The sequence below is a fragment of the Notamacropus eugenii genome, chromosome 7, assembly GCF_028372415.1.
Source record: "Notamacropus eugenii isolate mMacEug1 chromosome 7, mMacEug1.pri_v2, whole genome shotgun sequence".
Classification (NCBI taxonomy): Eukaryota; Metazoa; Chordata; class Mammalia; order Diprotodontia; family Macropodidae; genus Notamacropus; species Notamacropus eugenii.
In genome coordinates this window covers 100097857-100122243 of record NC_092878.1, presented here as the reverse complement: position 1 = coordinate 100122243, position 24387 = coordinate 100097857, and the positions used below count along the sequence as shown (strand labels likewise).

Genomic DNA, 24387 nt, shown 5'->3' with positions numbered 1-24387 from the left:
GGATGAGGCAATTGGGGTTAAGTGACTTGCCCAAGATCACACAGCCAGTGAGTGTCAAGTGCCTGAGGTGAGATTTGAACTCAGGTCCTCCTGACTCCTGCACTGGTGCTCTATCCACTGCACCACCTAGCTGCCTCTAAAAAATAATATATACCATCAATTCCCAAAATATAATTTAGAATCTTGATTTTTAAATAAAAATTAAGAGAATATATAATAATGAATAATTTTTAAATGATAGATGCCCTCAATCAAACAGATGATATTCTAGAGCATATTTTCATATTTATCTTAGAATATGGGTAGGCTAGGAATTCACAACACCAAAGCTTAAGTAATAATGCTACTTAATGAAAACCACTTAAACTTTATATCATCCTTTTCTCCTAACAACTTAGTGAGGCAGGTAGTAGGAGCAGTATTATATTAATTTATAGATATTAAGTGTATGGCTCACACTTTACAGAGGATGAGTCTATGGTATAGTAACTTACTCATCTTTATGCAATAAACCTTTAGATGGCAACATCATAGATGTAGAGCTGAAAAGGAACTTAGAGAACATCTTGTCTAATTCTTTCATTACATAGATGAGGAAACTGAGGCCCAAGGAAATTAAGCAACATGTCCAATGTCCTACACGAAGTAGGACTTGAACTCAGGTCCTCTGATTCCAAAACCAGGTCTCTGATCCAAACCTAACACAAGAAACATACACTAGATACATGAATTTATGAGAAAAGCCTTCACTTTCTTCAAAATTTCTATAGCGTCAGGCATACATAATGTTTGATTCTTGAAATCTTACATATTCATTTGCACGGGAGGATTTAGACATATTTCTGCCTGAGGATAAGGGGAGGGGGGCATGTAGATTCGTTCTTCCGAAAGGAGAATATAATAATAGCTAACGTGTATATAGCACTTGAAGGTTCGCTAACTTTTTGTATACTTTAATTTGATTCTCACAAGAACTTTATAAGGTAGATGTTAATAATATCATCTTTATTTTTGTAAGGAAACTCATACACTGCGGTTAAGTGACTTTCCCAGGTTCACACAGCTATGGAAGGATTTTAACTGGACCCCAAATCTAACACTCTCTCCATTGTACTACCTAGCAGATATTTAAAAAAAAAATTACTTGAACTGTGATCACTCTTACTACCACCAGTTATTTGCTATAGCATGTCGCATAGTTTTTGGTTTGTTTCCTTCCAAAGATAAAAGGAGCAATAAATAAACAAATGTACAGTTTGATCAGTAATTTTTTAAAAAGGTATTTTTACCTTATAGAACAGAAGCAAACTAGTGAACCTTCTGATTTTGAAAGTAAAAGCATTTCATGGAACACAAGGTATTAATTTTCTTCCTGCTCATTCGAATTGGAGCTGACTCCTTCCCAAAAGCCACTATCTGGTTTAAAAAAATATTTTTTTTAAAGTACGGTTTCATTGATCTAAAAACATCTAAAAAACCTGTCTGAAGTCTAGTTGTCACTTTAACATGCATCCTATTAGATTTGCTGAGGGTAAGAGTATCTTGCTTCTCCCCATAAGTGGGATTAAGGGATTTTTGCTTCTCAGGTAAACAATGAATGTTTAAACTCAGGGAGTTAATGTACATCTTGTTAAATTTTTTTTCTTCCGCTTCACACATTTGTATTTAAATAGTTCTACCTGTATTTCTTTTTACTCTCTGACCTATGACTTATGCAGGCTTTCTGAGTTTCCAAAGGTACTTATCTTATGTGGACGATATTAAATAGTATACAGAGGACGTAAGCAACATCATACAGACAAGGAGAAAAACAACCCCACTGATATATCCACAGTTTGTCATAAGTATTACAAGCTTTGTCTGGCTTCCAATACCTAATTGCAGAGGCTAAAGAGAAGTTGAGGAGGAGAGGAAAAAGTCCAGGATGCTCTGCTTCAAAAAATTATGAATGGCAAGAGAAACGACCCAACAAGCCATTTCTTCAAAGAGGATGTAGATGGGAAAGGTTATTTGAAGCACAGTTATCAAATGTGCACCAAAAAAAGGAACTACCACTAGAAGTACACTGCAGAATATGAGAGACTGAAGTTTTGAAAACTTCATGAAATTAGACTTCGTCTTTTATAACCGATGCCATAACCCTGTGTAATTCCATTACAGATTTGTCAGAGCCTGGGTGTCCAATTCTGAAGGACTTATGATGAAAAATACTATCCACTTCCAAAGAAAGAGCTGATGGAGCCTGAATGCTGTTCAAAACACACTTTTTAAAACTTTATTTTTTCTCTTTTCTCTCACAAGATTGGTCATTCAAACAACGTAATAATGTCTAATTTGTAATAACATGAGAATCTTTTGAATTTTGGGGCAAGGCATTAAATTCCAGTTAAATTTCAACCCGAGTATTCTCCTGATATGCCAGTTAAGTTACTCTTTCAAGAAATGTTAAGACCTGGAATGCAGTCTGGGAAAATCTGCTATTGACGAAGTCATGGTGGTCCTTTGTGCTCAGTAGAAATTTTGACAGAAATGAAAGATAATCCTATTGTTCCATTAAGCTGGTTTTCAATAGGTTAGTGTAACAAACAAACAAATATCACTTGGTGACCATTTGACTTAGTTATCTGAGTTCTTGGATGACAGGTATAGAAGACACACTGAAGACTTCAACTTCTTACTAAATACTACTAATACTACTAAATACTACTGAGCTTGTGCTTAGATGGCAAAAGATCCAAGTACTCAAGGTCACCTTTATGCCATAGCTAGGCATTGAAGTAGGTGTTTAGGGGAAGTTAATTATATATAACCTGCAGAATTCTTTACAAGATCTTTGTGACTATCAAAGTTATCATTTTCTCCACACCCATGCATATCAGCAACATCCATTAAGTTTTAATTATTTATTCTTACTAAGTCTTTCATTTTTGTGCTTCTATATACATGTTACTAGGGGCTTTTGAGGGCATAGACTTGGTTTTAATAAAGTCGGTGCATGCAAGGACTTACTATGAACCAAAGTTGATGGCTTAGTGATTGAAGCTACCAGATCAAATTCAGTCCTGCATTACTAGCACAAAAAGTTTGATTTCTCAGTGGATTCAAACTAGACTATCATCCAAAGGAATCATGTCAATTTGGCCCGTGGTAATTATTTCTTTTTTTGAATGGAAACTCACTGTTGAGATTAAATTCAAAAACAGCTTTCTTTGTTCTTCTGAACATTTTCAGCTTTCATATCTAGAAAAGTTTTCACTAAAGAACTATACACCAAAATGAATTGAAAAATCAGAAACAAAATATTTGCTTTAATTTCCCTTAAGGTTAATGGTTTATTGATCTTTTAAAATATCAGATGTATTATTGCTGGTTTGAATGATATTTATTTATTGCTGGGGATGGAAGCTCAATTCCATGTGGACAGTCTCAGGCGGGTAAAGGTGGGAACTTCTAAATCTTAGAGTTCTCACGAGGCCCCCCAGGAAACGGCTGGGAATCGAGGTGAACCGAGCTATCTCGTGTATTTCCGCCTCTTCCCGTGAGAAACGTGATGGGAGAGAGCTCTCCCCGCCCTCGAGATTGTCCCGGATCTGGGCACACCTATTGTTATCTAACAGGCACGGTATTCAAGTGCAAACTATGCGGCTGGAGAGCTTAATTAGGATCAGGAAAGCCTGAAAGCACTCTTAGCTCGGGAGGGGTCGTTACAGGACAGAAGGCCTCTCCTCCCTTTCCTTCTCTTCGCTCTTCCCTCCCCCTCTCTCCCCACTTACACTTCTGCTTCCAATCTCTTATTGTAAGATCTTTGCCTCCTTGGGAGATTCTTCGCTCCCTCCTAAGGAAGAATTCCCCTGCACTTGTAACCAGAACCCTGAATAAAGCTTAACCCTTGTTCGACTCTGAGAGGTCTCTTCTCTCATAAGACTATCCGGTTTGGCCAGCCGAAGACCTGCGAGAAGTAAGGTAAGAAGACTCGGGTAGCCCTCAGGCCTCTAGGCCTGGCAATTTATAGTCTATAAAAGACATTTAACCATAGATTGGAAGCAACTCTTTAAAAAAAAGTGGTCAAATCTAATTTTTGTGTTAGTTTCAACACAAATAAGCTGTCCCTTCAAAGAAATCAATTCTAAAATGTATTCAAAGAAATCTGCTCATGATCCATGTCAAAACATTCAATAAAATAAATTTCATTGTCTGGAAAATCTTTAGCTAAACCACAAAGAGGGGGTTGAGGCAAAAAGAGGGCAAAGATCCTCAATGTAGAAAATAGTAATAATGCAATGTTGAGGAAAAAAAATCCTCAGATGGTTCAATATATCTACTTAAATACAGTGTTGATTTTTATAAATAACTTTTTTCCTCCTCCCCCTGCCTTTAATCTGCGAAATGGTAGGAAAATTTGTATTCGAGTACTGGCATTTGAATGTAGAGATGTAAAAACCTGGCAAAGAATATAGTGTGTCTTATTTTGAGCAGTGCTAGGGTGTCTTACATATACTTAGAGATTCCTGTAGGTTTTACTTTGGAAGTAGATTGCTAGTAACTATCATTTTTTTAAAGGAACATCATGCTACATTATTTACACTGAGTCTTTTTTTCCTCTTCCTTCCTTCCTTCCTTCCTTCCTTCCTTCCTTCCTTCCTTCCTTCCTCCCTTCCTTCCTTCTTTCTTTCTTTCTTTTTTTTGTAACAGAGAATGCAATACAATGGACTCTTAAGCCATACAGCTGGATACTGTTTGGCATCAATACAACATGTTCTATCCAAACCAAATTCCCTTCCTTAATCCTTTCAGCTGGGAATGAGATTCCTGGCATGATGTCCACTGCAAGGAAAAGATATACAATGCTGAAACTGCTTACACCAACAGGTTAACACCTACTTCACTTGATAGAATAAAATGGATGGGTCAGCTGGGAGGACAGTGTGGACCAGACAGAGAGGCTGAACTTATGAGTACTTTCATTCAATTCTTAGCTGGTTTTTCAGTGTTGGAATTTGGATTTTGGTTGATGTTTATAAACTTTATTTGTACTTAATGATAAACAGGAAAGCTTTACAATTAGAACAAGGAAAGCAATTAAAAAATTAACTTCAAAATAAAGGAATAGAAATTTATTTTCATTTTCTTCTTTATACCATTTCCAACTAAGCAAACTTCATCTGTACATGCTAAATTGGATTCCCCACTGAATCTAATTTAGTTTATTCATAAATTGGCTTTTTTGTAATTAATGGTCTCACTGTAATCCAGAGGGTAAAGCTAAAGTTACCAAAAAATTCTGTCGTTTAATCTGTATCTCTAAACTAGCATTATTTTTGCAGTTTTGGTTTTTTAATGCTCAACAGTCTGACTTGTTTATAATGAACAGACTTTTTGGCAGGCAGCACAGTCTTTTTTCTCCTCCCCCTCATACTTCTCTTCCTCCCCCATTTTCCAGGAACTCTATCAGCATGTCACCATTAAAACAGGGAGGGAAAGTTTAGCAGCTGTGGGTGCGTAATGGAGCAACCATGAATTTTTTCGCCTTTAAACCAATCTTCAGCAGGCCACATAAAGCAACTTATATCAATTTGCTGAAAGAACACATTTTGCCCATAGTGACAACGTTGCTCAGGAAGCTTGACAAATATCACAAAATACCTTCTATTGCTTTTTACCACTTGCAAAATAAGCTCCTTTCAGCCAAATTACTGAGTGGAAGAAGCGGAAGTAAATTTAAATACTAGAATAATAAAATGCATAGGTGGAACATGGTTTAAAATAGCAGCAGATCCTTATTCATTGGGAAGTCTTAGTCACATAACATCAACTTACCTGGCTTACAGCAGAACCAGAAGTGAGGATAAAAGTTGAGGGCACAAAACCAGCTGCTTTAAGCAACGTGTACTATGGTTCCAATTATTTTAAGGGAGTGGATGTCCATGGATAATTGCTTACACATACACACATTCCTAATTTGGGTCTCGCTACTCCTAAGTAGCTTCATCATGCCTTCTCTGAGTGGGCCCTCTGCACCCTTGGGCTAGATCAGATTGCCGGAGTCATATATTCACTGGTAAGGTTTGACCATTAGCAAGCTGGAATAGCTGTCCCTGAGCTCTGTGATCAGCAGGTGGCATTCTGCATGACTGAGATCACTGTAGATTGCATACTAAAATAATCTTTGGGGACAAATAGAAAAAACATATGTAATGAAACCAGAATTTTAGGGGAAAAAAAATCTAAGGGTCCAAAATAAGTTTTAAGGCATAGTTGTTATTATTTTCACCCAGAATCAGTATTACAGACATTTATAGGAGACTGATAGTTTAGAAACCTGAAGTATCTGTTAATGTACAGAATGAAAAAAAAATTAGAGATTTTGGGAAATGGTTCCATTTTTTCTTTGAAGAATATCAGCCCTCTTCATCTAAAGGCCAATCCATCACTAAGCTAATTGGGCTCTTATGTTCCATTTTATTCAGGATGGCTTTTGAGCCAAGATGAACTATGTCTAGAAGAGCAGTGACTTTGTGATACATAAATCCAAATCTCTAGATATAGCTCATTATCTCTCTTTATATATGGAAAGATGTATATGTACATATATGCATATAGAGAGATGCATAGCTACAGACATATGCATCTATAGCTATCCAGCTATATATAATTACGTATTAAAGTTACCTAGAAATGGATACTATAGAGTTTATCCCTCTAGATAAACAAATCAATAGTTAAATCTCTCTAGATAGACCTATGTATCTATATCAATAGATTTAAACCTCTTCCTCTTTATATATGTTTATATCTCTTTAGATAGTCATCTCTGAATATCTCTCTCTGTGTGTCTGTGTGTGGAGAGAGAGAGAGAATGAAAGAGACAGAGCGAGAGACAGAGAGAGAGACAAAGAGAGAGACAGAGAGAGAGACAGAGACAGAGAGAGAGACAAAGAGAGAGACAGAGAGAGAGATGTTTAGATATATTTAGACACATATTATATATATATATTAGATATATCTAGATCTATATGGATCTAGAGATACAAAGAAAGAAATACATAGGCATATTTAGGTATACAAAAGACTATGAGAGGCAGCATGACACAATAAATAGGCAGTGGAATTGGAGTCATGAAGTTCTGGGTTCAACTTCAACTTCTAAGCTTTGGAACTTTGGGCAAGCTACTTAATGCGCTGTATCTATTTCCTCATTTGTAAAATATCTTTAATGTCACTTTCCACTCTGAGTCTACAATCTTTTGCCTAGACACCTAAGTCAACAGATCTATCTGTATCCTGACTTATATTTTGAAATTGTCCCAAAACTATTGGATGTCATGCAAAATCAGTGAAATAGTTTTCTGGTTCTCTTTCTTTTGGCTCGGTAGTCACATAATGCTAAGATCCTTGTAAGCAATTAAAAAAAGATCATCCTTATTTGTGAAATAATTTATTAAATTGTAGTAAAGGCAAAACTGTCTTGTTACAATCAACAGTATCATTTTGAGTAATTTGTTCTCCTTGACATATTCTAACAATTTAACATTAATGCTAAATAGATGGAAAGAGTATAAATAAAACACAAGAATATGCACAAATTGCATTTTAATTCCTATTTTTTTCCTTAAAAAGATGTCAAAGATAAATCAAAATGTGGCATAAATACACACTTTGCTACAAACGTGTAGGAAATGATGCCTAACACAGACTGAAAAAATGCCATTAATTTTCCATTTGTATAACTTGCCCTTGAACTTTGTTTGACATTTTATTACTTGCTTTGCAATATAAAATTCAAGATTTCTAATTTAAAGGAGGAAAATATGAATAGTTTTTAACTTTTTTTAGTGTAGGATTTATTTTTCTTTTTTGCTGTAAAGTATAATTTACAGATATCAAACAAAGGCTAGACAACCACTTTGGAGGTAGGGGGGAAAGGTAAGAAGCTTTTAAAGTTTTCTTACATATTTCTCCCCTTTACTCTCTCTCTTTTCCTTTTTCCTGTTCCTCATACCTGGCACTCCATGATCTATCTCTGTGCATTTATACTGGCTAGCTCCCATTTCTAGAATGTACTCTCTCGCCATCTCTGCTGATCAGAATTCCTAGTTCCTTCAAGACTCAACCAAAGTGCCACCCTTTATATTCAGCCTTTCCTGATCATACCCCTCTCCCCTGATGGAATTTGTGTGCCCCCCCCCACAGTCTATTGACTATTTTAAAAATCAATTTTGAATATATTTCTCCCATACTTATATGTATATAAGTTAGCTCTTCCATTAGAATTTAAGTTCTTGAGGCTAGAGGCTTTTGTACTTTTGCTTTTGTCTCCTGTACCTAGCACAGTGCTTAGCATGTAGTAGGTACTTAACAAATACTTAAACAAAATAGCACAGTGGATACAGTCTCAGACCTAGAATCAGAAAGACCTGAGTTGAACTCTGGCCTCAGATGCTTACTAGCTATATGACCCTGGGTAACTCACTCAACCCTGCCTGCCTCAGTTTCTTCATCTGTAAAATGATTTGGAGAAGGAAATGGCCAAACCACTTCAGTATTTTTGCCAAGAACACTCCAAAAGAAGTCACAAAGAGAAGGACAGGACTGAACAACAACAAGAAATTAAGAATTCATGGTCAAGTTTGCCTCAACTAGATTCCTTCCAACTCTTGGGTTTTGTAAGTTTGTCTCAAATTACCAACTAGTAGAGGGAAGAAGAGATGAGATAATGTGAGAAAGTCCTATATTAGGAAGCCCAAACAGGCTCCAAGCCCATGGGCACATAGTATTAGATCCATTTGGGAGGGTGGGGAAGGCTTTTCTCACCGTATGCCTGAGGGCACAGGGGACACCTTCTCAGGCTGTAGGCAAGATTCAGGGTGAGACAGTCATCCTGAAAATGACTGAGTCAGGGTGCTGAAGTAGGAGAAAAAGCTGCCTGGATCTTAGAATCCCACAATAATTAAAAACTGGACACTGTGCTAAGCTGTCTGGCCAGTTAAATTCATGGAAGGGCAAGGGGAGCTAAGTTATGAACCAGAACGGGACACTGAAAAAAGCACAATTGTACTCTGTCATTGTCTGGGTGAGTTTCAGGAACCTCTCTGAGCCTCAGTTTTCTTGGGTTGATAATGAGGGATAAATTGACCTCTGAGTTATCTTCTAGATATAGACTTCTGATCTTATGATATTACCAAGGCCAGCATTGGCAATGCAAAGAGCACTGGACTTGTCATCACATGAACTATGCATGAGATTCTAGACTCTTCCATGTTTACTATGGGCAAGCAGGTAGCCTAGTGAATACAGCACCAGACCAGGCATAAGAAAATTCTGAGTTCAAATCTGGCCCCAGACACTTGCTAGCTGGGTAACCCTGGACAAGTCACTTAACTTCTGCTTGTCTCAATCTCTTTATCTATAAAATGGAGATTATATTAGCGCCTATCTTCCAGGGTTATTGTGAGGATCAAATGAGATAATAATTTTAAAGTTCTTAGCAAAGTTCCTGGCATATGGTAAGCACTACATACACGCTGTCAATTATTTATTGTTATTATTGATATTATGACGTGACCTTAAGCAAGTCACTTAATGCTCAAAGTCTCCAGTCACTTATCTGTTAAATGATATGGTACTAATTGACTAAAATCCAACTTCTACAGGAAGTCTTCTGCAACCCCTCTTAATTTTAGCACCTCTTTATTTTCTCTTTATTCTGTACATAGCTGGATTTGCATATATTTCTTTTATCCTCTTGTTAGTAGATTTTAAGTTGCTTGGGGCAGGGACCGTCTTTTGCCTCTTTTTGTACCGCCAGAACTTAACACAGTGCCTGGCATATGGAAGGGACTTAGTACATAATGATTCCTTGCTTGCTTGATAAATACAACACATATAAATTTGGGGACTATTAGAAGAGTTACTTAAATACTGTGGGACTTGGCTTCTTGATGTGGAGAGAGGTGGAAGAAATGATTCCTAACACCTCTAAATTTTACGATCCCATGAACTGTGTTACATCTTAGGTGTCTAACATTCTGAGATTTTAGAGGTGGAATCAATTAAGAAACATTTATGAAGAAACCGCTATTTCCCTGGTACTATACAAGATGCCAGGTCTTCAAAGACAAAAATGAAACAATCATTGCCCTCAGGAAGCTACTATTCTAACAGGAGAAAATCCAAGTAGAATGAGTTTAAATACTTGTCTTTGCTTCTTAGTGCCAGGATTATATAGTGACAAACTTTCTAATTTGTATTCCTTGTACCCTCTTTACCTAGTGTTCTAAAGTCATCCCCCTCATCATATGTTCTCCTTAAGGGATTCGCAATAAATCCACTCTGAAACATCTGAGAGTTTGGTGAAAGAAACTTCCCAGCCTTCTGCCTGCATGATTCTGGTGGTAAACAAGCCCAGAAAAGGAAGAGGAAATCATAGCAGAAGAAACCTAAAGAAAGTTCAGTTGGCTACATCAAGGACTGGCTAATTTAAAAGGGTGGCAATGTCATGAGGTGTGGGTGAATTGGGGAAGTCGTTGATGTCCAGTTTGAGAACCCGTAACATGACAATTATCATTACTAAACATTTATTGAGCTTCAGTGTCAGACTTGGAATCAGGAAGACCGGTGTTTGAATCTTGCCTAATCTGCTTAGCAGTTGAAAATCACTGATGGTCTAAGCCTCAGACTCTGCATAGACAAAATGGGCATCATAACATCACCTACCTCACGGGGTTGTCGTGAGAATCGCATGAGATGAGTAAATGATGCACACTCTTTGACCCAGAGATATAAGTGCCAGGCTTATATACCCCAAAGAGAGCAAAGGATAAGGACCCATCTGCACAAAATATGTACAGCAGCTCTTTCTGTGGTGGCAAAGAACTAAAAATTAAGTTTCCAGGATATTTGTGGTCCATATATGGAATGGAAAACTATTGTTTTAGAATGACCTATATAATCTGAAGAGTCAACGAGGTCACGTGGAGTGAGAGTTGGCCTCAAAGTCAAGATTTAAGCCCTGATTCTGTCAAATGTTGATCCTAAATGAGTTGATTAATCTCTCAGTGCTCTAGGCAACACTTTAAAGAAGGTAAATTGTAGAGAAAATGCCAATCTGCCTTAGTGGAGAGACTATCCTCACCTGGAGGGGTAGGTTTCCTAGTTGGGGCAGTCTACACTGTGTTATAAGACAGCAGTTTATCCTCCTCAGTTTATCAGTCCCAGGAACCATGGCTACATCATCTATTCCTTTAAAAAGAAATGGCAATATTAAAAGCACTGTGATCATCAGTGGTGACAACTTGTACATCAACTGTTACAAACATATTTGTATGGACACTTGTCAGTGTCTGCCTTAAAAAATACCTTTGTAGTCAAGGAAAACACTCTTATCTTTGGACTCGATTCCTTTTCACTTGCTTGCCTTCCTTCTGCAAGCCTCAGAGCTAATCACACCTTTCCCCAGTTGCAATTCCCCTACAATCCCCTAATCCCTGGAAGAGACTTCTATCTGAGATTACTTCCAATTTACACCGAATATATTTTGTATTAGCATAGTTTTTTGCATGTTGTCTGTCCCATTAAAATGTGAGATCCTTAAGGGCAAGGTCTTAGCTTTTTTTTTTTTTTCCCTTTCTTTGTGTCATCAATGCTTAGCATAGTTTCTAGTTCATGTTGTTGATTAGTTGTTTTACTTTTGTTTGATTCCTCATGACCCCATTTGGGGTTTTCTTGGCAAAGATACTCTAGTGGGTTGCCATTTCCTTCTTCAGCTCATTTTTCAGATGAGGAAAATAAATGACTCACCCAGGGTCACACAGCTAGTAAGTGCCTGAGGCTGGATTTGAACTCACAAATATGAGTATTCCTGACTTCAGACCTGGCAGTCTATCCACTCTGCCACCTATTTACCCTCCTGATTCATAATAAGTACTTAATATTTTCATACTTATTGGACTGACTGACTATACTAAGTGAAATCGTAGGTCCATATTCTTCATTCCTATCCCTAACCATCTCTATATTTATTCCTGTCTCAGTTTCTATATCTATTTATATAGCAAAGAAGCCTAAAATCATCATATACTACCAAATGTGGAGATATACAATCTATTATCATTTGTGGCTAAAGTTCACAATGAAAACACTGTTGTCTTACTTATCTTTGAATTTATACCCAGAGCCCCTTTCCTTATTTGATTCCTGTAGGTGTAGACAAGGACCACTTCAAGTACATGTTGTGAGAAATGTGGGACCAAGGAGGATTACCACGGAGTACAAGAGAGAGGAGAGTTTATGACCATATTCAGAAATGAAGGATGGCAGAGTTTCATTTTCTAGTTTTCCCATAGCATCAAATGCAATTTTTATCAATGAACAATGTAACTTCTGTACTGCAACAGAGAAATCCAGACAAACTCAATGGACATTAACTCAGTGGAGTTTACTTATGACTCCCAAGAAAGTAAGTGGGTTTTGATTTCCTCCGCAGAGGAAGTCTGCAATAGGATACGAAAAATAATCGGGGAATAATTAGATAAAACAGTAGTCTGGTCCCCAAAGAAACACTACATCTTTCTACAAGATACCTAAATTCAGCACAATCTTATCATGAGCTAGAATCCCAAATGGGATTTAAACTCTCACAGAGCATTAAAACTGGAGTGATTAGTGTCATGAGCCTTGATGTTGGCTTCCTCGATCACTCTTCATCAAAATCCACATTTTTAAATAACAGTACACTGCTGGACCTAAATTCAATGGTTTCCCAGAGACCAATTTTTACTGTCAGATGTTAATAAACCAGTGTCAGCATAGCTGCATGATTTAGATGTGCTTGGATTGTGAGGACGTTAAGAGTGGTTCATCACCATTGTAAATTACAGCTGTTCACAGTAATGATCAATGATTCCAGTCTGCTGATGTTCTGAAACATTTAAATTACGTGGCTCTATAATTTTGCCTGTTTAAAAAAAAGGAGGAAATTAAACTTGAAGTTTAATTAAGCATTATTTTTAAAAGTTTTTTTTTAAATGGACTTCAATATATAAAAGTTATCCTGTGATTTCTTACTAGCCCTTCTCTCACAAAAATAGATTGCTCATCTCACTGGGATTTGACCTTATTTAATCCTGTACTTTGTGATCCACCCCCTTGGTGAAACAGTCTTATCAAAAGGGATGCAAGCTTTGGGCTAAGATAACAATCGATCATTAACTTCTGTGTGTGATGCTGGCTATGGTCCACAGGCGTTGAATTCAAAACCCTTTGTACACAGTCATGTCCAGGATTTAGTGCTATATGGCAGAGAAACAAAATAAACCATACAGAACAGCATCTTTGCTCAGTCTATGTGGATTTGCCATGGAGCAGAGGACTCTGAAACATTCCTATTATGGCTTGGCTTTTGGCATTCCATACTGCTATGTCAGTTCACACAGGAGTTAGGTGATTATACCACGTCAAGCCTGAGAGAATTCAGAAGAAAAACAGTCTTATAAATGCCATTATTTAAGGCATAAATGATTTACAAACTTATTTTGACACTTAGTATTTAAAAGGACCCTACCATTCTGTCCTTAAAGATACCATCTTAGAGTGATAGAATTCCCTTGTTTACATAATAGAACTGCCTTGTAGACAAGAAAAAAGTCATTTGAATTAAAAAAAGTTTGTTGCCTGTTGTTCTGAATTATACGTAGTCCAGATTATGTATGTATATATGTACATATACATAAAACAGTTATCCATGAAGTCTGTATTATTTCAAAGCCCATTCTGCATTGTAGCTATTTTTTTTTTTTTACTGTAGGCATTCAGTACCTCAAACCACCCCCCTTCCCCCAACTAGGTTCTTAACTTCTGGTATCAGCAATATGCCAAGTGATGATTTCTTAGCAGTTGAGCAATTAACCAAAGAAACATACTGCGATACTTTCTTCAACACAGTGATAATGATCTTACATTTATATAGCACCTTTTTTTTCCAGATTCTAAATCTAATTTTATAAACTACACACATTATATAATAAGTGGCTGTTTCAACCATTCAAGTATTGCTACTTGTGAGAGAGCATGTATGTGCAACCCCATGTCAAAGATGAATACGAGCTGGCATGTGTCTCCCTTTGAAATTACAGGCATTCAGGGGAGAAATGATAAGGCAACAATACTAGGGAATTGATATGATGATGATGAGGAGGATGGTATTTTATCTTCTATATCACCCATTCTCCATAAACTTTCTTTTACAATGTCTCCTCACTTGATGCCTTCTCCATTACTATTGTTAGATTTAACCAGGCAAAATGACTAGTTTACACAACCTTTTAGGTGGTCAGCTTGCTTTTAAGATCTCTGTTCTTTTGCTCACTAAAAGAGTCATTTCATGACTACTTCTTAAAGAGGTCTATTCACTCAATGGGCATTACCTCCCTCTAAGTGAATACCTGAAAAGGTCAAGGTCTCCCATTGCATTCTGGGTCATCTCCAGCCATTCTGATGAATATCTGGTCACTGGATCCAGATGGCTCAGGAGGAGAAAGTCAGTCTGGTGACCTTGCACAGCCCTCCCTTACTCAAAACAAAGTCTAGTGCAAGTCATGTCATCATTTCTCTGATGTCATGGTCTTCTTTGAAAGCAAAAGATGAACACCACCTGTGAGTAGACCGAGATGCCTGAGTGAGGACCCAGCTCATCCTCTCCCTTCTGTTTCCCCCTCTCCTTCTTTTGGGGGTTACTGGCTAGATGTCCTTCAAAACAAAATCGAATGCAAGTCATGTCATCATTTCTCTGATGTCACGGTCTTCTTTGAAAATGAAGAACGAACACAAGATCTCTGTCCACTTAACCCATGACTTGCAAATAAATTACAAATAATTTATTTGTGAAGAAATCTGCTTCAAACACTAGTTTCACTGTGTCATTCCCCAATTCAAGGACTAGCAATGGTTCCCTAGTCATGTTCCTTAGTCTAGGAACTCAGTGATATACTCACCTTAGTAACTGGAAAAATTATTGCTATCATAGATACTATGTTTCATTCAGGTGATCACCATAGTTTACCCTGCAAATGCCTTGTCCTTTCCTCCTTCTGTACCTTAAGATCAAAGGATAATAGATTTAGAGTGGAAAGAGACCATATGTACCATCTAGTCCAATATCTCTAACTTTAATTAATGAGGTATTGAATCTCAGAGGGGATATATGACTTGCCCAGAGTGACACAACTAGTATGTGGTAGAAGTAGAATCTTAAGCCAGATCTTTCTAACTCTGGGTCCATTTGCCTCTCTGTTATGGCAGAGTTGTCTTTACTTACATGATTTTATTTGAGTAAGTAAAAAAGAACGACTATTTATTAAGCATCTACTATGTACAAAGTGATGTGTTAGGCACCAAGGATACAAAGACAAAAGTGAAACCATTTTGGTTTGCAAGAAGCTTATATATCATTGCTTTGCTAATTGGGATTGTTGTTATTGATGGTACAAGTAAAATATGTAGAGAAAGAAAGGGAGGGAGGGAGAGAAAGAGGAGAGATGGAGGGAGGAGACAGAGAGAGAGAGAGATGGAGACAGAGACAGACAGAGACAGAGCTAGACAAACACACACAGAGATAAAGGGACAGAGTGTGATGGCAAGTAAAATAGGATCTTTTGCTGTTTTTGTTTTAGTATAATGAAGTGCTTCTGATTGAATCTTGCCTTTATCAATCTTGCCTTTACTAGGAGTAAAGTACAGAAACAAGAGTTTCTTTAACTAGAAACAGTATATGTATTTGTATTGTTAAAGTGATAAAAAATCTTCCCCATCCATTAATGGGCCTGCCCATTAAGGGGAGTTTGATTAGGGAAGATTTGTAGGAACACCAACAGTTTTTGTTAATGAGGCACTGGTTCTCAAGGGTTGGGATGCCCTCTGTCTCTAAAAAAAAGATACAAATATCTGATGGTGAGGTTTTACTTTGGGGCTTAGTTTTTGGTAAGAAAGTTTGAGTGCCAATTGAGGACTCTGGGAAGCTGCTAAGCAGCCCCCAGGCTTTGAGAACCCAGATGTCATGCTCCCTTCTCTGAGACAGTTGGCATCCAATTGTCTATTGAATTCAGGCAGAGGAAGCTCTGTCTGTTGACTTTTGATTTCTCTGTATTTTCTTTGAAATTCAGGGTACTGACTCCCTGAACTAATGGAATGATGTATGTACTTGGTTAAAGGAATGACAAGTGCTCGATGAAAGTGATTGCTAACCCATCAAAAGTTACCTTTCCTTTTATGAATGCAGATCTAAGAACCTGTGATAGCAGGTGCCCCTGTGTATGTTGGGATACTTACTGATGCACAGAGAGACAGAGACAGAGAGAGAGAGACAGAGACAGAGGCAGAGACAGAGAGAGAGAGACAGAGAGAGAAACAGAGATAACTGGGGAAATAAGCAAAGGCTGAAACTCAGATGTCCTACTTAACCAAAGTCTTTAAGGAAGTCAAGGATTCTAAGGCAGAAGTGAAGTGGCAGGGAAAGGGTAAGTACATTCCAAGCATGGAGACATTATCTACAAAGCCATGAGGACTTGGAATAGGAGAAGAGATGTAGAATTTGCGGAAAAGCCAGAAGAACAATTTGGCTGGAATGTAAAGTGCACAACATAAAATGAATCTAGAAAGGTAGGTGGAAACCAGGTTGTGGAAGGTTTTAAAAGCTAGGTTAAATAGTTTGTAATTTTTTCTTAGAGACAGTAGGGATCCAGTAAAGACTTTTAAGCAGAAGTTTTAACATTATCTGACCTATATTTTAGCAGAATCAATTTGGCAGCTGTGTGGAATTTATCAATCCACAAGCATTTATTAAGTGCTTACTGTGTTCCAGGAAAGATTAATTAGCAGGCTATTTTGATATTACAGGCAGGAATTGGTGAAGGCCTGAACCAGGGAAGTGGCCATTTGAATGAGGAGAAGGGGTCAGGTGTGAGAGATGTTGTCAAGGTAAAATAGGTAAGACTGTTTGGATATAGGTGGAGATCATAAAAAAGAAAGAGTCAAGAATGATCTTAACTTTGTGAACTTAATAAATGTGGAAATTTTTAAATTCTCAATTGAAATGGGAAGTCTGAAGGATGGGTGGGTCTGGAGGACAGTGGTTCATAATGAAGCTTGATCCATTGGGGAAGATATATAGAACAGGCAGCTGGTGATTTGAGACCAGAGTTCAAGTTACTGATGACTGATAACATATAGTTCGGGGAAGTCATCTACATATAGATTATTGAACTCACAGAAGCTGAGAGTGAGTGTAGAGAGAAGAAAGCTCAGAATCAGACTTAGGTTTAGAGATGAACAATTATATAACAAATAAGACAGAATAAAACAGGAAAAAAATCAGGAACAATGACATGGAATCCCAGGGAAAGAAGTGTGACCAGAAAGGGGAGGGTGGGTGATAGTTAAAAGATGAAGAGAGGTCAAGGGCAATTAGTTTGCTCATATCCCTTAAGTAGTTATCAGTAGGTGAATAGATCTAATTTTTATAATTTTCATTAGTTCCTTACATTTTTTGGTTGACAGATTTTTATTAGACATATCTACTTGGTTTCATTTATATGATCTTCCTTAATTATAATAAAATAGACTACTAATAAATCCAGTAAAGGGTGAACCCTTTCAGTTTCATCATATCTGTGCAGATAACTATCAGTTTTTTCCAAAACCAGCTCCATTTTCATGAACTCTAGGTTCTCATGCTCAGTTACCTACTGGATATTTCAACGTGCCATAAGTGTTTCAAATTGATCCTGTCAAAAATAGAGACTCTTTCAAAATTTGCTTCTGGAACATGAACAGAAGTTCTGACAGAAACTAATGAAAATTATAAAAGTTATCTAAGATAATCTAAGTATTTTAGCTATCTCAAATATATCTAAGATGGTCTGGAAGGAGCCATGGAACACATGCAGAATTGCCTTGTCTGCTTTTACCAGTACTAAGGACTTGGGATGAATCTTAAGCTCAGGTAGTGCTAGCTAGAAGGGGGTAAGACATTTCTGTGCATGCTCCATGGCTTTTGCTACACAAGATGTGTTGACTATTTTTTTAAAGTGCTCTTTTCTCTCTATTTCTTCTTAAAATCATTGTTATAAGGAATGACTCAGTGGGGGCAAGTGGAAGAGATACTGGGGAATAAAGTGAGGTCAAAACAAAATATATCAATAAAATTTTTAAAAGAAATAAAAAAACCCCAACTAAATAAGAAGACTGATGCCCAATGAATTTCCAACACTATTTGCCATAGCAATTCATGTTCCTATATCTCCTCTTAGCCTGTGACTTTTACAGAGGTCTTTTAAAAAAATGTCAGATCATGCTTACATTCAATTGAAAACAGTGAGATTTCTCTTTTGTAGAAATTGTATCTGGGGAGTTTATGCCATAACTGTCAACACAGCCATAACATTTTAAAGAAAATTACACATATTAACAAGACAGTTTCTATTTCCTTAAGCGATGGTAGAGCTGATGTGTTAAGTATCTAGGTAAATCTTCAGGTGGAGGGAAAGGAAATTCACACCTGGGCACAGGAGACAGGGTTCTAGCTGGTAGAAGAATAAGTAAAAATTGAAAGTCCAGGATTTCTTTTTAATTAGAGAATAGGAAAAATAGGAAATGAATAGAAAAACCAGGTGCTGTGATTCAGGCTCCAAAAATATGCCCCAGAATAGGAAGTCAGATTACAGGAGCAGTGAGTTTGGCTAGTTATATGACTTTACCTAAACCTCCAAAGATTCCATCTTTTTATTGTAGCTACTTCTATTTTCTGCTCAGTGCTGACTTCTTGAGGTACTTATTAAGTGACTCTCCTGAGTCTCTTGCTAACTTTGTTAGCTTGCTGTAAATGTATTGATAGGGTCTTTGCTATCATTCAATTTTCAACCATGACTGAGGTAGTTGGTCCCACACATCTTGCCTGACCTATCTATTTTTTCCATGAAGTGGCGCATTCATTCATTTCACAAATACTTATTGATAATAGGCAACTTTACACAAAGTGTGACTGGGTTGACTCAGGGTGATTCCATTATCAACCCTGGTAGTGTACTTTCCAGGGATGTACACATTGACAATGAGGTTGATGCACACATTGCCAGAGCTAGCTCAGTGTTTGGGAGGCTGTGAAGAAAAGTTTGGGAAAGAAGAGATATTAGACTGACTACCCAACTGAACATCTGCAGAGTGACTGTGCTGACCTCATTGTGGTATGCTTGTGAAATTTGGACAGTCTACCAGCACCATGTCAGGAAACTAGATCACTTCTATTTGGACTGTCTTAGGAAGATACTGAGGATCACCTGAAAGGATAAGCTACCAGCCGTTGAAGAACTTGCTCGAACTGAGCTGCCAAGCATTCAAACTATGCTTCAGAGAGTGCAACTCCAATGGGCTGGCCACATTGTCTGAATGCAAAATATATGCTTGCCAAAAAGACTATTTTATGGAGAACTCACATGGGACAGGCGATCACACGGTGGTCAGAAGAAGTGATACAAGGACACTCTCAGGGTCTCTCTCAACAACTTTGGATTTGACTGTGTGACATGGGAGGCACTGGCACAGAACACTCAGCATGGCATGCCCACATCAGAAAGGGTGCTGTGCTCTGTGAGCAAAACAGAATTGAGACAGTGCAAAGTAAACATAGGATGCGCAAATTTGGAGTATCCACCGCAAAAATTCATACAGACTATCTGTGCCCAACCTGTGGTAAAACATTCCAAAGTCATGTTGGTCTGATCAGCCATAGTCAGACACACTGAAATTTCACTTTATCATGGTGATGTCATTTTGGTCCTTTGTGAAAAACCAACCAGAGATAAGTAGAATTTTATAGACATTTTATATAAATATATTTTATGAAATTTTTATGATGTACTTATAATATATTATTTATAAATTTTATTTATATATATTTATAAATATATAAGCATATTTATAAAAATAAATTATAATTTATATGTTCATAAATTTTTATATTTGTATTTATACATATTTATATTTGTAAGTATGTATCATGAAGTATTCACATATTTATTTATTTAAATATATAAATATCTAACTATATATTATGAAAGATGGATAGATAGGTAGATAGATAGATAGACAGATAGATATTTTATATAAATAGAATCTGAGTTGGGAAAATCATCTAATACAACCTATACCTGAAAAAAATATCCCCAGTACAATAAACTCCCTAAATTGTTGTAGGATATTAGGATTGAGAAGTAGAAAAGACCTTAGAGGTAATTTAGTACAACCCTCTTATAAATAAAGTTAAATTTTATTTTCAGATCCACATTTTCTTTCTCACACTTCCTTTTACTCCTAATTTAGAGTGCAGGAGAAACAAAACCCCTGTTACAAATATGTACAGTAAAACAAAACAAATGCCTGAATTGCCAATGTCCTCTCCCCCATTCTATGATTAAATGTCTCAATCTGCAGTCAAATTCATCAACTATTAGGAGGTGGGGAGCACATTTCATCATGCGTTCTCATGAGTCTGGTAATTGTGTTGATTAGAGCTAAGTCTTTCAAACTTGTTTGTCTTTACAGTACTGCGGTTATTGTACAAATCATACTCCTAGCTCTCCTTACTTTCATCTGCATCAGTTCATTCAAATCTTCTCATGTTTCTCTGAAACTATCCCTTATATCATTTTTATAATACAATAGCATTTCATCACATACATATACCATAACTTGCGTAGTCATCCCTTAATTGATAGCGATCCCCTGTTTCCAATTCCTTACTACCACAAAAAAACCTTTTTGTATATAAGGGTTCTTTTCTTCTTTCTTTGATCTCTTTAGGACATAGACCCAATTGTGGTTTGAGTGGATCAAAGGGTATACTCAGTTTAATAGCTTTATGGGCCCAATTCCAAATTGCTTTCTAGAATAACTGGACCAATTCACAGCTCCACCAACAGTATATTAATGTGCCTGCTTTCCCACAGCCTATTTGGCATTGCCAATATGATGGTTGTGAAGTAGAATCTCAGAATTCTTTGAAATTGCATTTCTCTAATTATTAGTAATTCAGAGCACTTTCTCCCGTATTAACCCTTATTTACCAGGTGAGGATATAACTAATCTAACCGAAGTTCCATATATTCTAAGAAGTAGAGCTCAGGTTTTAATTTAGTTTCTATGATTCTCAAATCAGCACACTTTACTTTACCACCCTGGAGGTCTCCCATCATCTACCTGAAGAACTCCATTAAGGTGAAAATGATTCTATCCTAAAGCACCACTTTTGACAGCTCTAAATGTTAGAGAAGTATAAAACTTTGATGGAGCTTATGATTCTTGGGACCATATGAACTGTGACCTGGATTTAAGTTCTATCTAAAAATTATTTCTCAGTGAAAAAACCTCACTCAAAGATGCCCATGTAAATTAGGTTTCTACTTTCTGAAGCACAAATAAGCAAGTAACTTGGTGTGGCAGAGAGAAAATGGGAATATAAATTAGCCATGTGAAAAGATTTCCTCTATAAAAATATTATCAGTGAAAGATCTGTCAAAGAACACTAAACAATGAGGTTGATGTGAATAAAAAAGCTAGGTAAAACTAGAGGATAGGTTGCCAAGTCCAGTGAGTTCCTTACATGGTCACTGCTTTGCCAGTGATGAGCCTCTCTTTGCTTAGATACAACAAGATAGTCTTGTTCTTGGACAATAGATATTTAATGATCAAAGCTTCTCTAATTTTATAAAATCTCTGCCATGACTGCTGAGAACCTGAGTCATTTTCATGTCATAATATGGGCTAAAAGTTAGCATTCTGTTGGACAACATAGGTAACCCGAAGGCCAATGGAGATATAATTGCTAGGTATAAGTAGGCTGAAACACATCACTAATGAAGACTTATGCACAACAAAAGGCATAAAATAAATTATCCAGGAAAAAAATTATCCTTCAGGAAATGTATGTTTTGAAGAGAAGGAAAGGAGTGAGGCTGAAGGACAGCAGGTGGACAGATACAGTGTTGGCATGGTAGCCACAAAATGACTTTCAATTATTCCCACTATGATCTTTGCCACTTAATATCCCTGGGACTTCATTTCCTCATGTGTAAGAAGATAGAGTAGAACAACATGACTTTGAAAATCTCTTTAGGATCTGTGTCTGCACTCTTATGGCCTTATGAAAATGTAAGAGAATGAAGAGGATGGTCATATATTGTGATCTGGGTAGATCCTTCATGAGAGTCAAGGGCAAGGAAGGAAAAGGTATGTTGTGATTCTACAACAGATTGTATGATTTTACAACAGGTTGTATGATTCTACAACATGTATGTTGTGGAAGGAATCCTCATATTGTTGAGATCACAAATTCACTGAAATGCTGATATGTAAAGACTGTATGGACTATACATTTGCCCTGAATGAATTTCAATTCAACAAATAGTTGCAAAGTCCATGGTATATGAGTGTATTGCATGATACACACGCAGTAGAAGACACACAAAGACCATGGCTGTAAATCAAGTCACTGCTACCCTCCTTCTGGGAAGTTATGCTATGAGGTGTATATTCTGGAATCCAGTTGGGCAAGGGCATTCTTCCTTTCTTACTTAGGGGAGGCTGGCATAGCATTCTGACAGGCACCAAGGAGAGGATAATCTCTAACCTCTAACAGCAGAAAAGGTAACACCTATTACTGAACACCAGTATCAGTCAAGTGGCACAGTGGATGAAATGCTAGACCTAGAGTCAGAAAGACCTGAGTTCAAATCCAGACTGAGACAATTACAGTTATCTCTTCCACATCATGGTGGCTATTAGAGGTGCAGCACCCCTGTGATCTAGAAAATCCATGTACAATTTTTTGACTTGCCCTTTGTACCAGAGAAGAAGTCTGAATTATGGTATTAAAAGGTAAAATATATGTATATTAATTACATTTTTGAGTTTCTAAACTTTTCTGTGTCATCGGCGAGTCTTCTTGTATTGTCTTCCACAAAATTCTCCCCAAATTCCCACTTAAGTTCTTGTGCCAACCATCTGTTGCTATCTAAACAATGATAAAAATCAAAATGTGGAAAGGATAACTGCACTAGCTTTGTGACTTTGTGACTATAAGCAAGTCACAGCCTCAGTCTGCCTCAGTATTCTCAATGGTAAAATAAGCAATATAATAGCACCTATTCATCAAGATTGTTTTGAGGGGGGAAAATGAGGTAGTAGATGTAAGGTACTTTGCAAATCTTAAAGCACTATGCAAATGCTTCCTATTGTAATTATTATCAAAATCATAGGATTCCTCTTTCTAAGTCTCCTCTGCTACATAAGAGCGCAACTTTGTTACATATTTTAAAAAAATATGTCCCCCCCCATAATTTAATTATTACCATTGAACAGATAAAAAGTTTACTCTGCCTACTCATTCATTCGCTTGTATATAAGGGAAAAAAGCAAACCGAATTTCCTAGCATTCATAATATAGAGCTTGGCTAAAGAATAGTTTCTGGATACGGCTGAAATGGTAACCCCTCTCAAGGAAGGGAGAAAAGGGTGCCAATTAGAAACATGTAGTGATTCAGTCCAGAGCAAAAGCAAACCTGGTTTTATAACAATATAAAGCAGTAGTTGTATACCATCACAAAGCTAAATGTTTTCATGAGTTTAAAAGCTTGTTATTTTCAAGATAAAAGCTATGACAACTATGGAATAAGCTGCATTTTAGAATTTAATGGGCAACTCTTTTAGAGTCCACTTCAGTGATAATAGTGCCATAGAATATGAACTGAGAATAATGTTGGATTTCAAATAAGGATTTTAAAATTCAAGATGCAATTCACTAGTTAAGCAACAAACAGAATTAAGAACAATGAAAAATAGAAAACATATCCCCCTAGTCCATCAACTCTTTTACTTAAGTCTACAGATTTATCTTGGATTTCACAGAAATGTCTGAAGGACTGAAACCCTTCTTTTGGGCATCTTCTCTCCATAATTTTCCCTCTTTTTTGTGATAAGTGATTTCAATTAACTTTAACATATATTTAAAAAGTCGATGGTAAAAAAAAAAAAATACACCTCCAATGATCATGGTAGACAAAATATAGTTAGGTGTGACTAGTAAACAGAACCACCACTTATATTTAAATGTGTAAATCTTTCCCCTACTCAGCAGAACAGGTGGTGCATGTGTGGTGTATAGCAAACAGAAATTCTTTTGGCTGCCACTGTGTGAGAGCGTGGATTCCAAATACGGACACTGTCATTCCTTCTTTATTTTGACTACCGCATGAACCACAAGTCTTAATGCCAGCTGACAACTACATGATACTCACCCGCTAAGTGTCAGCCTCTGTCAACATGTCACACTTAAAACTAGAAAGT

The 24387-nt window shown here is 37.0% G+C and overlaps 1 protein-coding gene across 4 annotated transcripts in view; it reads right to left on the bottom strand.

Moving 5' to 3' along the window:
• Positions 1-24387, bottom strand: part of TENM3 (teneurin transmembrane protein 3) — a 3393579-nt gene that overhangs the window by 1021754 nt on the left and 2347438 nt on the right. Inside the window, exon 10 of one of the 4 annotated variants that reach the window (XM_072622671.1) lies at positions 19482-19633. The exons of the other annotated variants lie outside the window; for them this stretch is intronic. The gene's annotated coding sequence lies outside the window, so the exon portion shown is untranslated. The remainder of the gene's footprint in view (positions 1-19481; positions 19634-24387) is intronic. 4 annotated transcript variants of the gene reach the window in all.